The sequence below is a fragment of the Hesperophylax consimilis genome, chromosome 9, assembly GCF_061612785.1.
Source record: "Hesperophylax consimilis isolate HC1 chromosome 9, BYU_Hcon_1.0, whole genome shotgun sequence".
Lineage (NCBI taxonomy): Eukaryota > Metazoa > Arthropoda > Insecta > Trichoptera > Limnephilidae > Hesperophylax > Hesperophylax consimilis.
The window spans coordinates 22,731,408-22,746,527 of record NC_142844.1 but is presented as its reverse complement, the minus strand read 5'-3'; the positions used below and the strand labels follow the sequence as shown (position 1 = coordinate 22,746,527).

Here is a 15,120-nt window from a genome sequence, read left to right as displayed (position 1 = left end):
AGTATCACTTTATGTTTGTGATTATTCTATGTTTTCTTCACTCAAATGTAAATTTTAAACCTCGATACAGGCTTAGTCTTAGCGAGGTTAAATTTTTATGAAAAAAACAGTGATTTATGTATAGTGAGATGCAATAAATAAATAAATGTTTAGTGGGAAACATACATCATAAAACATGAGTGACAAAACATCGTATTTTCTATTTTCACTCGACCGCGACTGATTGAAGGTTCTGCGAGCATGGATTATGAACAAATACGTTTTATCATTTTATCAGAAAAGACACGGAACGCTTGTTTTTTGGACCCCAGGGAGGAAGAATAAGGCACACAGTACACGCATCCCGATAATATTTTTTTGAATGACATACCTACCTACCTAAAATTTATCATAAATAGTAAATTTAGTAAATATAGCATATATTTCATAAATAAAAATAATATATATAATAATATAACATTCCATATTTTTCGAACAAGTCGTACGTATCAATCCCATCTGTTGACGAGACTGATAAGCTTTAGGGAGCTTCGCTATGAACTGTCATTCTAGATAATATTCCTATATACTTACGACTTGTCGTAGCGTGCGCACACATAGATGGCGTTATAACAAACCCTTTTGGACATTTATGTTTATCATGACGACACAAAAAAATGTATTCAAAGGTGTTTTGCATTTATTTGTTGAAATTAAACTTCTTCTTCACAGCAAGCATGTTGTCTAATATTAGATCGAAGTATTTTTGAACAATCTTGATGAGCTTGTACAGCCAGATGACAAATTTAATGTAATACCATAGTTTTAAAATCTCTCTGCCGTTTGAACGCTTGGAACAGGCTGAACTCGATGATTGGCGATCTACCTTACCGACAACTGCTACTAACTAATGCTAGCGGGTTCAGACATTTCGATTTTACTTCATCAACTAGACACTTAAAGGCATATTGACTAGTGTAAAACTTTTTTTAAGTTTTTTGAGAAATCTTGTCGTTCAATAAAAGTTGATTAACTAAAATTGAAAGATCTGAACCTGGTATAAGTCTCTCACTAGTGCCATCTGTGAATAAAACTCACAACTCTAAATCATTATTTTCACAAAAATATACACATTCATGGGTGGCTATTGAAATACACCTTTGTTTGCGCCCGTACATACGCAATATTAATATGAATAAATAGTTTTGTTCGGATAAAAACTCAATCGTCTCCCGAAAGGCATACGAACATAATAATGGATTGAATCACGCGTACAATACAACTGCATACGTATTATTATAATGATACCTGCCTAAATAAATATTATATAATGCATCGTTGTCCAAAAGTTGACGTCATTGAAGCTTTTTACTCTGGCTGCAAACCGCAAAACTCACGTGTCACGATAAGCCGATATAAATTGACGACCTGCGTAATGCTAGCTTACCACCAGAGATGTGCAAAATGGGTACCCAAAACCATTTGAAATGCAAAATGGAAATGGGTCAAAACTTTTCCATTTGAAAATGCAAAATGCAAAATGGTTTTTAGAAAGGCATTTCAAATGCAAAATGCAAAATACCTATTTTCAAAATGCATTGAAAATGCAAAATGGTTTCTCAGGTCAAACAATTAAAATAATTAGAGAATTTTTAACCAATTTTTTCATTTAATAATGGACATCAACGTAGAACAAACATATTACATGATGGTAAATCCAAAAACACCACGACTACAGATTATGAAACCACAAAAAATTTGCGCGGGACTAATATTGCCAACGTAAAAACATAGAAACTGCTCTCTAACATTTAATATTACAGCGTCATGGCCCCATGTTCAGTATTTGAATCAGTATTTTTTGTAATGGTATCAATCAATTGCCAGGGCTCCTACCAGGGAGCAACTTGACAAATGTAAATTATCTCTCGTAGCGAGGTTGAGGACCGACTGATATTTGGGGCTTATGAAAAAAAGATGAGTAGAGATAGTAGGAAGAATGTTGAAAAAAAGCATTTAAAATGGAAAATGCATTGAGAAAAGCATTTATAATGCAAAATGGTTTTTAGAAAAGCATTTAAAATGCAAAATGGAAAATACCCATTTTGCATTTCCATTTGAAATGGATTTATTTGAAATAAAGCACATCTCTGCTTACCACTTACCATTTATTATAAAGATTAGTGATGAGGTAATGAGTAACAGTAGAGGAGAGAAATATTGTTTTATTTTACATTTACCCCACAGATGCAAGAGGGGGTAAAAATACAAGAAACTGCTCTAGGCCAGTTAACAATATGTGGATATTGACAGTTAACCTAATCCAATACTATAGAAGTCATGCTAAAATTTGTCTGTCAGCCATCGGAACATTTCTTACCAATTGTCGACCGTGCTCGCAAATATCACCAACTGCCTATATATGACGAATGCACTGTTATGGTTGATTCGGCTAAATAATACTGCTATTCTGCCACTGTAAAGACAGTTATAATGTGGAAATGAGGGGTCTAGTTCACCGAGACGAATGATGTGTAGATCTATCTCTATCGAATAGAATCGATCTTGCAATAGTGTAAGATCGATTCTTGCACCAAGTTGTGTTCATGATCTAAAAAGACCAACGCAACAAACTATACACCACGATAGGTTAATAATAGAGAAGACCGCTGAACTCAATAGATCGAGATCGAATCCCCGATAGTGCATGCGTTAGTGTCATGTTTGTTGATATGCCAAATAGGTACCTTTTTCTAAAAGAATTAAAGCTCAACAAGGAATCATGTGCAATACCACGGATTAAATATGAATTTCTTAAATATTAGTTCACGTGATCTTGAATGAAAATCGTAACTGATTATTACACGAGTCGTTGACATTTTGAACATCATCCAAGTCTGTTAAAGCCACGTGACATATTAGACCAATTATTTTTACACGTGTGTCTTTATTTTTGTCAATAGGTACAAAGTACCTACAACGATTGCATAAACTTTTTTGCACTAATCCGCTCAGTGAAATGAATCAGCTTGAGCATTAGAACTTATTCGTGTCGCTTTTAATCAAGATGTGAATAGGAAAAAAAAACTTTAGTCTAAATGTGCGTAAGTGTTGGCATACCTATTTATCTAGTATAAAAAATAAGTGCATTTTCGTTCAATTTATTTTTTGTGAATAATAATAATGACTGATAATCCATAATTTAGAAACAATTTAACAAAATATTTGTGAGCAAACTTTAAAAAGTTTTACGATATAAATTTATGATAATGTGACAACGAACCTGTGTTTACTTTATAAAACGGAGTGAAAATGTTTCAAGACAGACTTTTCAAAATCCTCTAATATCGAGTACATAATTTAAAGGGTGAGTAATGTTAATGTTGTAAATTTGAAGCCAAAATCCCTTTTGACAGAACCCTTTTCAATCGTAAAACAGAATAAAAATTCAAATTAAACGCAGGACCCGGGTTCGAATCCCATATTTTTATAATTTTTATTTTTTTTTATCACATGCTATTTATAAATATGTGAATTTATAAGTAGCAATTTAGTAGTAATTTATTTTTACTTGTGTCATGACATTGTTTTTAATAAAGCATTAGGTACATATTATTATTTTTTTTTTTTTTTTTATTTATTATTTAACATTATAAATGATAACAATATGCAGACTTATAAATAATTTGTTCATTATTATTCTATTTCTCCATAAGTTGAGCTCCAGGAGCTCGTGTTTATGGGAGGAGTCTTTACATTTAGTTCTAATGATTTAACAATAATCAAAAACTTTTGAAATAAATACAAACATAATATTAACATAGGTACACAAATTAGAAAATTGTTTTTTTAAAGATAATTAAAACAATTCATCTTTTTACAGATTAAGTAAGCGTGAGGAAATTAAGGGTACAATATATCAAGAAAAATTTAGAAAAGTAGTTTTTTTTAAAGACAATCAAATTAATATATATTTTTTACAGATTGAGTAAGTGTAAGAAAATTAGGGGTACAATATATCATTATCCAATTTTAGGGACTTAATTAACTTTTTGAATTGTTCATAATTCACAGTTTCGGTTACACTAATTTTATTTTTGGACAATAATATATTGTACCATCTCACACCTAAATACGAATAGTGGTGCTGAGCCGTGGTCGTTCTAAGCATAGGAATGGCTATTAAGCCATTTGTTTTGAATCTATTGCTTATGCTATCTGAGGGGTGAATTTTATAAATAAAATATTCTTTATAAATTTGATATAAGGCGATTCTCTTATACAATTCTGTTATAGATGGTACATTAAATTCCTGAAATATCTCTAAAGTAGGGGAGTCATATGGTTTTCTAAGGATGATTTTTATAATTATTCTTTGAATTGTAATTATGGGCTGTAAAGAAGCCTTAAAAGCCCCTCCCCACCCAATAATCCCGTACTGCAATAAGGACTGAATTAATGCATAATAGACAATTTTGATAGTTTTCTTATTTAAAATATTTCGTATATTATAGAAAATATAGATAAGTTTTCTTATTCTTTCAACAGTGAGATTAATATGGTCTTTCCATTTAACATTTTTATCTATTAAGATACCAAGATATTTTATATTGGATTTATGATTTAGTTTCGCGCAGTCCGTATTACATGTACCGTCATTTACACAGTTTTTAGAATGAATTGTTATGTTAATTAGGTTATTTGGCACATCTTCTTGTAGAGTGAAAGGAATACAATATGTTTTTTCTGTGTTAAGTGATAATAAATTGCCATCGAACCAATTTTTTATAACCTTCATATCCTGATTCATATTTACTTAGGCACCGTTGTTTTCTTCTATGATCCTTATTAAAAAAAGCTTACAAAAAGCATTTTTTTGTTATCCTTCAAAACATGCATTTTTTACTCTTGAATAGTCTTCAAGCACGTTTTTTATTACGGTCAGAGCCCATTGATGTACATACCTAGGTACCTACCTATTGTATTTTTTGTGTCAGCGCGGAGCCTTCTGCAGTGGGAAAGTGTTTTAAAAAATCAAATATTGACATACAATATAAGTCAGTTATAATTAGTGACATCTTACGAATTTCAACAGAACTTTTTTAGTGCAGAACTGTCTTTAAATGGATAGTAAAACCTAGTTCCTCCGCTGGGGGGTATTGTTGTAGTTTCGTTCTGAACAGGGTACCTATTATACTTGGCCTTAATGCGCGTTACTTAAAAAGTTATATTTGTATTAGGTATACATCATAGATCGATTGATATTGAAAATATTATACTAACACTAAATACAGACTGAAACAGAAACAACACAACTGCAGTAATAAACTATACTTCGACAAAATTACAGAAAACTTTATCACAACATAAACATCATTAGCTGTAGGCGTTTCGCGTGACTTCTGTAAATGTCACATAACAGTAATTGTATATTTTTTCTTTTGTTTGACAGTTCAAGTGGAATATTCTAAAATTCTATGTGGCAGCCCTCTGACGGGGAAGCATGTAACCAAAATCAATGTGAATATTTATTGAAATATATATAGTATAGTATTTATTGAAATAATAAGTGATTTTTTAGTTCATACGAATGTAGAGAAATTCTATCAGATTTGATTTTTGGTCGATAATGATTTATGCACCTTTCAAAAGCACAGGAACGCATTTTTTTCACAAAAAAGAACCTACTGATTGTCAAACCAACGAACTTATGTGCGACACTAAACCCAGTAAATCTCAAGTCTGTCCACTGGACATAGTTCATTGAAACCGTTAAAAACGTTTCAGTAACCTATCTCCTCTTAATTCATTTAAGTAGAGGAGACACTTTTTTGTTGCTTACAGAAAATAATCTGATTTTAATAATTTCTTAAATCAGTAGGTTGTATTTACATCAATGATTTTACAAATGCAAATAAGCACCTCCATTGTTGCTGTGCGTTATTGCCTTTCTTCTGAAGCTTGTTAATCAATCAATTTAATTTAATAACAGACAAAACTTCGAGTAATAAAGCTTTTATCATTTTGATCTCCGCGATTTAACCTTGCGATTGTGCATATTAAATTGGCTGCACATGCATCCTTATTAATAACTTAACTGTATTCAGCTGATATCATCAAACTGCAATGATTAAAAATGATTGTAATATCAGGGTGTTCTGTATATTGTTCTGAGTGCAATGTTGAGAAGGCAATGTTCTTTTAGATAGGAGTTTTTGTCCAATAAATTTTAACGCTTTATCTGTTTGAATAAGTGGGTTTTTAAACATTTTATTTGAAGTATTTAATTTGTATAAATAAGTATTCACACCCGCTAAACTACTAAAATAATCTTATCATTGGTGGTTTTGTAAAAATGTTTACATAATTTATCAAAAATATTCTAACATAAATGTCGCTTCAGATAAAACAACCAAATTTTAACAACTGAAAAATTTTCGTCGACAACCATTTTTTAAAATCATCTGGCAACTATGAACTTGAAAGATGTGCCTTATAATTTTGGAGGTTGGTTACCAATTTAATATTTATTTCGAAACATTATTGGTAGTACCATAATTTTTAGTGACTTCAATCGCGTTTTTGTTTTAAACATAATATATTTCATCTATTAAAAAATAAATTTATTTTCAAAACGGGGGTATTTTTTTAGTGATTAAATAATAATAACACAGATTTCTAATATTTAAAAATAGCACACCAAATGAAAGATTAAAAATCTTGGATAAAAAGGAAAATTAACATAGAAGTGGGTAAGTATCTACTAGCGGTAAAAACGGAACCAAATTCATTGCAGAAATTAGGAATACTTTATTTATCTGCAAATTGTTAAAGCTCTAAAATTTTAGCTTACCATAAAAAATGATATTTATACATTATTAAATTCTCACCCCTATACATGAAACTGAAAAATATGATTTGGTTACTATACATAAATATACTGTGTACCTAATAGCTAAAGTTTGCGTCAATGAGAATGATAAATATTTGACACGTCAAGTTGGGAAATATGGTTCATTTATCTCAATAAAATACCAAACAATTCCTGACTCTGAATGCTAAATAATGCGAATTCAGCTCAAGGCAAATAAGCTACAACGTAAAGGCATACGCACAGAGTCGAGGGCTGCCAACAGCAATCAGGAGATTAATTCAAGATTAAGATGAATAATCGCGCATCTGCAAAACACAATAAATGCAAATTAATTGTGGAATCTTACACTCTTTTTAAAATTAACCGAAGGGGTCTAAGCCGAACCGAACCGAAACCGAACGAATGCAAATCACTGCATGTATGTTAAAAAAAAAAAAAAACTATAACTATGTTTGTAACGATACAGTGAGTTTTAAAAATGTCTGTTACTAGAAAAGTAATGGATCTAATAGAAAGTAAATTTAGAATTTTCTTCAAAATGTTTGTGGATTTATCGTAGTAAGACGATATTTACTAGCACAGATAAAATCACTACAATGTATTCACCCAAAACCAAAACATTTACAATTCGCTAAGCATCGACAATTAATAATAAATTGATATATGTATATGACTTGGCACGTTAAGGTTAATTGTAGTGTAGTGTAGTGTAGGAAATTGTGTATTGTGCATACAAAAACAATAAATTAGAAGATTTAAAAAAAAACGTTATGTATATAAACATTACGATATTTGAGGCGAAGCCATACGTAGTAATGCAAAATCATGTGTTTTTGGTTTGAAAATTTGGTCGCCTAGAAATGTTTCAGATGCTTTAAATACTGCGAGTAGAATACATCTTGGCCTTTGAAATAATCGATTATTTTTTAGATAAGTCTTTTTATAAGCCCAGAAAAAAATGTATAAAGCCTATGAAAACTGCTTTAAAGTTCAAAATCTCCTACGTACGAACCCATTTTCGGTTATAATTTTATTTTATAACGTGGAAAAAAAGGTTATCTATAAAATGATCGAAAAAAAAAAATTTATGCCTGAACATCCACAAAATAAAATAAAAGGCACTTTTTGGCAATGTTTTTTTCTTGCATAAATCAAAACAGGCGGATGGTGTTAAGTGGGAATTTAAACCTTATCGCCACCTACGTAAGGGTTGTTATTGATAGCGGCTCAATTTAAAATATCACACGACGTAGTACATCGCTTTAAGAAGAAAAGTTAAATCCACCCTATGTTAATTAGTTAATTTCGTGCAAAGATTTCTTCAAACTTTAAAGTTTGCATGATGTGTTTAAACACATCATGCAAATTTTAAGCAAGAGGCTCCAAATCAAAATTACACGGATTATAGAAGTCCATACAAAAATCTATGTATTTTTATCAGTATTGGTGTATTAATAAGAAGATTAATATTCAAATTTTATTTCTGAACTGGTGAGTTTCAACGTTAGATAGCAAAAGACAAGAATGGCCATAAACTTTGTTCCATCGTGGACAAGTAAATTTTCTTACTCTCCTTTGTTAAATGCGTGTTTCGTGTTGTAACGTATAGTGTATTCACCATAATACATTCAATTAAAATTCGCTTTAAATATAACTGACGAAGTGAGAAAACGAGAATTTACATTACAAAAGAGGTTATTAACAAAAGATATCGGGTGATAGAGGCATATCGAAGATTACAAAGATACGACTCGTGCAAGTGCTGATCTTTCCCATATTTATGCAAACTATGGACACATGGGGATTATGCAGTGGCGGCTCTTCTACGAGTGTATTTTGGTCAATGACCTCCCAAAATATGCTGCAATAGTATTAATATTAATAAAAAAATACAGTGTGTGGCAAGCCTACGCACGACGGAAGTGAAACTTTTAGTATTCTTCTCTCTCTCTTTTCATTTCATTATTCTTGTGCCACGAATGTTTTTCTCACTTCTATCTCGTCACTACTCATTTTTGACACTAAAACTCTGTTCCAAATCGAATAAACCACAATCAATTACGTATTTCACTCGTATTACACTCACCGCGCAGTACACGAAGCAAGCAGCTGATGCCTGGTGTGGCGTCGTTGGCTAGAGAGAGAGGAAAAGAGAGAAGAGAGAGAGAGAACGTTCGTCAGTGGCTCCCTCACCTCAGTAAACGACTACGGTGAGAGAGTGACAGTGAACGGTGAGCGGTGGTGGGGGATCCTTACCCCCACCACCAAATGATCACTGTTTTTCGTGACGGTCATGAGTCGGTTTTACTCCGGTTCTCGAAAATGCATGACGCGCGTAAAGAAGTTTCACTTCAAAAAGGATTTAACAAACTACCCGATTATTAATTAAATTGTAATATTCGTGCATATTCGTACGTTAATAGCGGGTTCCAGTGCCATCTAGCATCCCAGTGAGAATATACTGTATGTACCTATCGTGTTCATTTCAAGTTTTGTCCCCAAGCTATCTCCTTTCTTTTTCTTTGCTATACGGACAAAGGAGGTAAACACTATCATGTCTGACGTAGACTTAGTATAATACAAAATTTATTTTAAAGGGGTTTTTCGGACATGACCGCGGTGAGATAGAGATATCAACGACCTAAGATTATTAAGGTATTCTACAAATTCTGTGGATATCATATCGAAAGAAATCGCAAACAATTCGTTGAATCATTACAGGCAATTACTTTATTTTACCAGAGAGAAAAATAAAGAAGTTATGAACAGGTGCAATAAAATGAACGTATAGATACTTTTGCTTTCATTGTTTACTTTTTAAGTCTACTGATAAACAATGGACTGAGTTTGGAGTTTGTGATTAAAAAAACTTTCAATAGGAAAGATCTTCAAAAGAAGAAAAAAACATAAATTAGTTATATGTGTAAATAATTAGATAAATAATCTTGAATTATACATGTACTACCGGCTTCAGAATAGGTGGGTACCGGCAAATTAATTACATACATGGCGTTTTCATAATATTCACTACGTGTTTGTAATACGTATTAACATTTCATATTCATTTTTTTATTGACCTTCCAATTCTGGACCCCTAGAGCCGCCTTTGGGAGTAGGTATAAAAAAACAATTATTGATACTGAAATATGTGGCTATTCAATAAAACAGACCTCAAGTATTTACTCACAAATAGGAACAGATACAAAAATGATTATAATAAACGTCACTCGCCACATTGAATACTCGAACCTTATCAACCTATCGAATCTAATGAGCAAAATTATGGCAGTTAGTGGTCATAAGTTAGGTCAGGTTCGAGTATTTATTTGACATGTTTAGTGGGATCTGAAAAACAGCAGAAGCTGGTACGCTGGATTGGTTAAGTAGACACCCAAGCGTCAGAGCCTTGTTCAGCAGGGTGATTCGCGAGAGGTCACGATCCCTAGCAATATGGAAAAAACTACTGGAGGATAAAGCTCTCATTGTATTCTAAGATTTGAGGACAAAAAAATAAAGACGTCTCCAAAAAAGTTTTAGGAGATTATCAACTTATAAAATCCAACAACGCCAACCATCGCGTCATCGAATAAACTACGCAGAGCGTCTGAAATACAATTATTATTGTAATTGTATTTCTGCATGCGATGGCAAACGTTTTTAAGCTTTTTTGATCTTGTGCGACATCATTCTTACGATCGATGCACTTTTTTCGTGCAACAGTCTTGCTTTCGACGATACACGCGCATCGTCGAATCGACGAAGGTTGGTAATAACGTAATTTTTATTTGTTGGTTTCTATAACTTTTTTTCTTCTGTGAAATATGGTTAGTCTTCCAGGTTTAAAAAAAACTCTGACCTTCAGATAACATCATGATTATAAAAATATCTAAGTAGGCACTATTTTAAAGAATAATCCACGTCATTTTTATGAAGGTGAGTTTATCTTTAATGTTTACGAAAATAACAATTGAGGTTGTTAGAGATTGTTGTATTTGCTCCTGTACTTAATAAGTCAACGCGCGTGATCCTCCATCAGTTTTTATGACCATCAAATTCACGATCAGCGTTATTACGACTTTTTTATATTTAAACAGGCCGCATTCGGCATTCGATCAAAACTGTGGCCAGGTTTTATTTGTCAATTTGATCAAAAGCTAAACAATAGCTGTCTGAGAATAGGCATCGGTACTAATGAAAACATTAAAAATACATCTAATCATCGATTTGATGTGTGATGGATTTTGAAACCAATACCCCAACTTTAGACTTTTATGGAGCCCTTATCTTCCTTAATCTGTGCGTAAGTGCGGGAATGTTTTTTTTTTCAACATTTGCACTCGATTTATCTACTTTTGGTTTCATGTCAAATCAAGACAGTGGCAATCCAAAACACTTTTGAAAAAATGGTATGAAGTCATTAAGAAATGGCCTGTAAATCTAAACTAACGTCACATATTTAACCTAGTTTTTTTTTCATCACTTTTCATGACCTTTTACCACTTTTCAAATGTGTGTTGAATTTCCACTGTCCTGGGTTGCCCGGTTACCCTACTAGTACTTATTGAGCAAAGTTATCATGAATCTTTTTGAACATACTTATGTAACCCTTGAAATTCCAATAAAATACGGAAAAAAGTTGACACTATTTTCATAATAACTTTTTTTGAAAAATCAGGTTTTTGTAAATTGTACAGTTTTATCAGATAATGTGTTTATATACTTTAAAAAATTATATATCTATCGTATGTAGTTTCCACAGATATGTCAATAAAATAATGTTAAACAAATATATAATGTAGTCAAGACTAACTAAAATATTCTTGAAATAAAAATATTCTTTTATTTAACTTTAAAGCTAAATTAGCGTTCCTCATAATAAAAAAAATCACTCATATGAGGGTTTCCCGTAAATAAATACAGTGCTGATTTTAGAAAATCGGAATTATGAAATTTGAAAATTTATAAGTGACAATTTATATCATTTTCTAAAAATATGATTCCTTTTATGTCTTACTATGGCATCAAAAATATTCCTCTTAAAAAAATAACTCGTATCGAAGATCTATGTATTTGATCAAAATTTAAATTTTAGTTGAGAGCAGTTGGGACTGCGATTACACATCATAAAAATTAGCCAAAAAACATAAAATTAAGTAACAAATAATGAAATTTTTGGGATTTATTTTAAAAACAGTGAAATATTTTACGTCACTCTATTCTTTTAAAATCCTCCTCACTGCCTTGGTAAGAAGTTGGTAAGAATACAAATCCACTATCTGCACATCATATTAAAATTGAAAGAGTTTATCAATTTCAAATTATCCATACCCATTACCAAATTAATTATGTTAATTTAAGGAATGTAATGGATTTAACCGACTTATCTCGCAGAAGAACCTTGAGCGATTTGGTACTTTTATCAAAATTAGTTAATGGCTTAATTCATAATGGCTTAATGGTTCCGAGTACAAAATCGTAACAAGAGACTTCCTGAGTTGTTCTTTGTTCATTCATCTAAAACCAAGTATTTTATTAATTCACCAGTCCAAAGGTCCCAGTCCCTATATAGGCTTGGAAATAAGTTCGATCCGTTGATATTATCATTTATTCCATACCAAATTTTAAGTCAGAAATTTCTAATATTTTGTTTCGCTAACATTATTATTAATATATAAAAATCACGTGTCACCGTTATACGTCAATCTCCGAAACCGCCCAACCGATTTCAATAAAATTTTGTGAATGTGTATGGTTGGTTCCAGCTAAATAGTCGAGATAAATTTTATTTTTTTATATTATACATGCACATTATATTTATAGAAATTAGAGAAAAGTCAAGCAACGCCGGGTCAGCAAAGTCAGGTATTTATTATTATGTCAATTTGAGTGCATCGTGTAATGTAGTAATAAGTTTATATTTGTTTTATGTAAAATCACGACCTACTTAAATGAGAAAATAAATGTAACATGGTCATGGTTGCGACGCGCTTTTAAAGAGACAAAATAAAGATATTTTTCAAGAGATACGACCAAACGACAAGCTAGAAAAATATTAAAATAAGTTATTTTCTTGCTAAGCGAAAAAAAAACAAATTTTAGTAAGCTACGAACATTTTTTAAGGTTTAAAATACCATAAAATCAATGCAAGTGCGGTGAGCTACTAGCAAATCCACGGTGGATTTTTTCGCACATTGGGGGTTGAACGATATTAACACATCCGACAAATTGCAAAAATTATGCAAGGAATTCTTTTCATCGATACGATTACTTGATGTAATACAGTAACTTAATTCTAATATTCAACATGGCCAGGTTGATTCCTTAGAGAGGAGGCTAGATGCTGGACGTAGTGTCGGAGACACAATATATAGATGACCTAAATATTTTATTTTATTTACGTTTTTAAATATGTTAGTGCCTTCGCGAGTCACGTCGCGTCATAGTGTTGGGTTCGTAAATTTTTTTTTAATTTGTGAAAATTTGAAATGTATACAATAATTACTAATGACTAAAATTCATTCAAAAGTGCGCTCTTTAAAATATTTGCCTGTTTTAGTGTGTATAACACTACATACTATGATTGTGAATACAACACTAATACTATAGTGTATACAGATAAATCATACACTTTTCACAGTTTGTTCAATTACTGCGGCTTCAAAGTTTTGAAAATTCAAACAAAAAAACTGAATATTTTAGAAATACTTTCTGAACATAAAAACATCATGCAAAGGCAAACGACTTTTTGAAATATTTGTTAATTTATGTTGAAAATATACGCTCATCCCTTAGTAGTAATGGAAATGGTACAATTCGATTATTGGTAATTATTTAGACGAGTTCCTATTATGAATCTGCATTCTGCGTTATTGTTGAACTTTCGATTATTTTTTTAGCTTAAATAACTAACGGGGAGGAAATATTATACATAATAAGTAATATTTGTAGCCATAGAATTAATTGTTAAATATTGAAAAGCCATTTCATTATTCTACATAAAACTAATATAATTTGGAAGCACTGCAGTTCATAACCCGTTGCAACCAGTTTCCAGTTGAATGGAAATAGGAGGCTTTGGCGGTAAGGCTGACTGAGAGGGGGAATATTAAGGCTTCACTGAGTTACCCCTTTCAACCCCCAGAGTGAAAATAGAATAATCCTTACAATGGATCAGAGAATTGTTTCAAATAACTTATCACATTATATTTTATGCAGTAAGTTTGATGGTCATGCCTACTTTATCGCTTGTCTAATCAGTTCCAATTTTGAAAATGACACAAATTCAAATCAAATTGGAGCTCTTTGAACGTGAAAAATATCACGCAGGAATAATGAACATTTCTCACACGGACAACAGAAATTAGTATTTTGATGAAAAATGAATGTCCGTAGCAGTTCACATGTAATGTACGTATACATTTTGGAAACGCGAACCGTACCACGAATTACGGGAAAGGAACGAAGCAACTGCATTTGCTTTGTTTGATTTGTTTCTTTCCAATAAGTTGATGTTCATTTCGGCTCGCGGATGGATACGTAGAATAAGCTTTTTTCTAACTTATCGAATAAACGACGCGTTCTCCTGCTATTTAATTAGACACCATTCCGTTATTTTCCACTGAGTTTCATATCGAAATCTTTTAAAAATTCAAAGAATTTTTTAAATAATTTTTAAAATCAATACTATTGCGATAAATGGCAGTACCTATTATTTTTTCAAGTAAGAGTCTTTTTTGGTTTAAATAAGGATTGAACATTCTTCCCTTGAGACTGAAGTCAACCGCGCTAACAGCTGAGCCAAATCCCGATTGGGTAGGACTGACATTTATTTCATATATTAACTTCTGTAATGTCATCAAATTTCAGAGAAAAATTCATGATTGTCACCAAGTTTATAAAATGCATCGATCGACAAAAAGTCTATCTGCCGACTTTTAGCTCGATCAGATGTCGGGAAGTGGGTTAATTTTGACTTCTAAGATTTGCATTCATTCATGGACGAAAACAAAATCGAAATTCAAATGTTTGTATTTAAAAATACAAGTATACGGTATTGCAACACATATAAATAAACGTTACATTTTCGACACAAAGAGGAAGTGATGCTGAAACGTAGAGGGTAGATGCGCCGGGGATGGAGGTGGGAGGGGGTGTGAGGTAGATCGATATCCACCCGTTGTTGTCAGTGTCTTATGAACCTCCGAGCCAGTTCGTTCGCTCCATACATTCACTCCGTCTCAACCATATAAACCACATCAAAACACAA

General features: G+C 31.9%; 1 protein-coding gene across 1 annotated transcript in view; it reads left to right on the top strand.

Moving 5' to 3' along the window:
* The window catches only part of Eaat2 (Excitatory amino acid transporter 2), a 40,811-nt gene that overhangs the window by 9,852 nt on the left and 15,839 nt on the right, over positions 1-15,120 (top strand). The window lies entirely within an intron of this gene.